The sequence below is a fragment of the Chanos chanos genome, chromosome 9 (genome assembly GCF_902362185.1).
Source record: "Chanos chanos chromosome 9, fChaCha1.1, whole genome shotgun sequence".
In the NCBI taxonomy this organism is placed as follows: Eukaryota; Metazoa; Chordata; class Actinopteri; order Gonorynchiformes; family Chanidae; genus Chanos; species Chanos chanos.
The window spans coordinates 39,336,041-39,339,228 of NC_044503.1; the positions used below are offsets into that span (position 1 = coordinate 39,336,041).

The 3,188-nt window shown below is 38.9% G+C and overlaps 1 pseudogene; it reads right to left on the reverse strand.

Moving 5' to 3' along the window:
- Positions 1-491: 491 nt before the first annotated feature.
- LOC115821772 (uncharacterized) lies at positions 492-2,610 on the reverse strand (annotated as a pseudogene).
- Positions 2,611-3,188: the final 578 nt, after the last annotated feature.

Genomic DNA, 3,188 nt, shown 5'->3' on the forward strand with positions numbered 1-3,188 from the left:
GAATATATAAAGCAAACTCCATGTTGTTGTTCTTGTCCGTATATGTTTGACATTGTATAGTGAGACAGAATAAATTTACAGCTCTGTGCCACCCTAGGATATATTTTTGTTGTTGTTTCTACTGTTGTTTGTTTGTTTGTTTCACATAAAATTGAACAGTCTTAACCAAAACTAAAATGTATTTTGGAAAAAAAACAAACAAAAAAAACCCCAAAGCAAAACAAAAAACCTCATAGCAATAAAAGATAAGACTGTATTATCTTCAAACTGAAAATATACTACAGGAAAATGGAAAGAGCACATGGAAGTTAAAATACTAGACATGCATGTTTGATCTATTTAATTTATTTGATGATCCGTATACTGCAATCATCAGATATTTGAGACTAAATGCTTAATGATATGCATGTATCAAACAAACAAAACTACAAGACTTTTATAGGACAATTATAGGAAAGATGTAAAGTTTCTGGACAAGTCCAACTATTCACTCAAAAAAAATCTTTCAGGTCATCCTCACTCATTTCAGCTTGGACAGAATCAGCTGACGCATTCAAAGGGATGTCAGCCTTACTGAATCCAATTTGGACAGTTTCCTTAATGGCTTTGGCTTGTTCAGCTGGTAGAGGTGGCAACGCTGTTTCCTTAATCTTCTTTATTCTTGCACTAATAATATTCTCAAAGTCTGCTTTGCTCTTCTGAACCTGATGTCTGATGTCTTCCACAGCTTTGTCACAACTGTCCCGTAACGCCTTCAGTTCATGTTCAAATTCTTTTTCCTTTCTCATATCCATGGTCAGCAGCCTTCCCAGAGCACCGACCTGGTTCATGAGGTGCATACTGGACACATTAGTGTAGGTGTCTGAGATCATGTGGACAAGACTGGCGATGTTGGATGCCTGGAAGGCCTGGTTGTAGAGCAGGTCTTTTGAGAACAGTTTGTCACTGTAGGAAAGTGTTGCTGTGGCCTTAGAATTCTCTGCAAATTTCAGAAGCTTAAAACACATTTGGTCTCCTAGACTGTCTGACACCATCTGGAAGAACATTGTCATCTTCTCCCACTGCATCTTCACTTTACCCATGGCATCCATACCTTCAATGAGCACATCTATGGTTTTGGTGAAATCTATTTCCTGGAGATTATAGCTTCTCATGGCGATCAAGGTCTCCATAATTTCCTTCTGGTTATCGTCAGTTTTTTGCACACAGTTTGCATAGGAATCTCTTGCCTTGTTCAGCTCAGCATAAGCCTGCTGGGCACAGAAATGAGCAGACTCTGTGTTACTCCCTCTAAACCATGCTCCAAATCCTCTCTTTCTTTTCTCTCTGCTGGACATCATTGGGGGTTTTTGGGCCATAGAAGGAGTATTTGTAGCACTCTTAGATTCACTGTCAAATATACGGGCTAATTTAATGAGCTTTTCAATGGAATATACTATCTTCTTTGTCTCATCATTGTTGCATTCACCTTCAGATGCATACTTTTCAAACTGTTCACAGATATTGATCCCAGTATTACATATACGCAATGCAGAATTTCTTGGTTTGCAGTCTGGGTAGGTTTCCAAAAAGTCCTTAACCCTGCTCAACTCATCTTTCTGAAAGTCCGTCCATGTGGAACAACTCCTCTGGTCATGAAAGCTCTTACAGTCAGTGTCTTGTTTCTTAACATATGTTTTTAGGTTTTCAGCAATTTGTAGAAGTGTTGCAGACTTGCTGTAGATGTAAATTGAATCAACCATGTCAACAGTAGTGGGCTCATGTACGTGCTTCACATGATTGTAAACTGTTGTTGAAATATTGTCTGGTACAAGCCCTTTGGCCACAATGGACATAAGTCCACTTACTACACTGGTCATCCCGTCTACAATGCTTTCACATAAAGCCATGATCAATGAGCCATCCTCAGCAGGGAGGGAGTCCATAGCTTTCTCATAGATCTTTTTAGAGTCAGTCAGCTCTTTTTCCAGAATCTTCTTTGCCTTCTCCAATTTTTTATCAAGTTCTCCCATGTACTCCTTCCTTTTTTCTGCCTCAGCTAATTTATTCTTAATTTCCTCTTTTTTTTTTTTCATAAGTGTGTTTTTCAGCACAACATACCTCCAGAAGCTCGCAAATCACATTAAAAACATTGTCAAATCTCTTTCTTGCTGATTCGGACAATACTTTACATTTGTTTGCAATTTCCTTAATGGTGTTCAGCTGGTTAGGGAGAAGGGCCTGGATGACCTCATCACTTCCTTGAAACAGGATTTTCACTGCAGACTTGATGTAGTCAGGTACAGTGGAAGTGTGAAGGCGGATCTGATCCATACTCTTATGAGCTTCATTAAAAGCCCCCCAGCCAGAGTTACACACTTGCATGAGGCAGGCGCGGAATGACTCTGGATATCTGATGTACTTGTAGCCGCCTTTGGGTGGGTTTTGGTTGATGGAGAAATCGGTTTTGGAGGAAATGAAAGCCAGCTCCCCCAGTATGGCTATGGAGAGTGGTGCTGGTGTGAGGTACTCCTCCCAGTTTGCATAAGGTTTCATTATGAGCTGGGTGATCTCTCTTGTGTCTTGTGCTGTGGTGATACTCTTGCTCTCCTCCACATTTTCACAATCCATTGTTTTGCTGTTTCTGTAGCAGAATCAAATACATCTGTTACAGAACTGCTCACAGATTGATTTACTGCATGTTAAAATGCATTTAGCTATTTAACACGTTGATTTGCTCAAGAAAAAAAAAACAGCAACCAGATTTCTTAAAAAAATCCCAACCTGTATTTCTTAAAATATTAAATGGTTTGTCAGAATTTTGTCAAGAACACCCAACTTATCATCTGCTCTGTCTACCTGAAAGTAACAGTACAAGATACTGTACATTTGTCAGACCCTTTTTCATTGAAGCCTGTGGCAATACTGCTATTGGAAAATGTGTTTGAATAAGTATTACATTTATGTAGTAGGCCAGTGAGGGTCAAGAAAACTACAAGGTCCTCATGTTGTTTAAAATCATTATGTAAATGGTTGCAGTACTTTTGAATTGTAATTATGAACTTTTTCTGTTGAAAACACATTTCCACAGCATCAAATCCCACTCAGCTGTCTCAGTGATAAACATTTAGAACACTCTAGTGGCAAGATGGACAAAAGGCAGCTCAGTAACCAGACATTTTTAAGGTTACAAGTAAATAAAGAAAAGT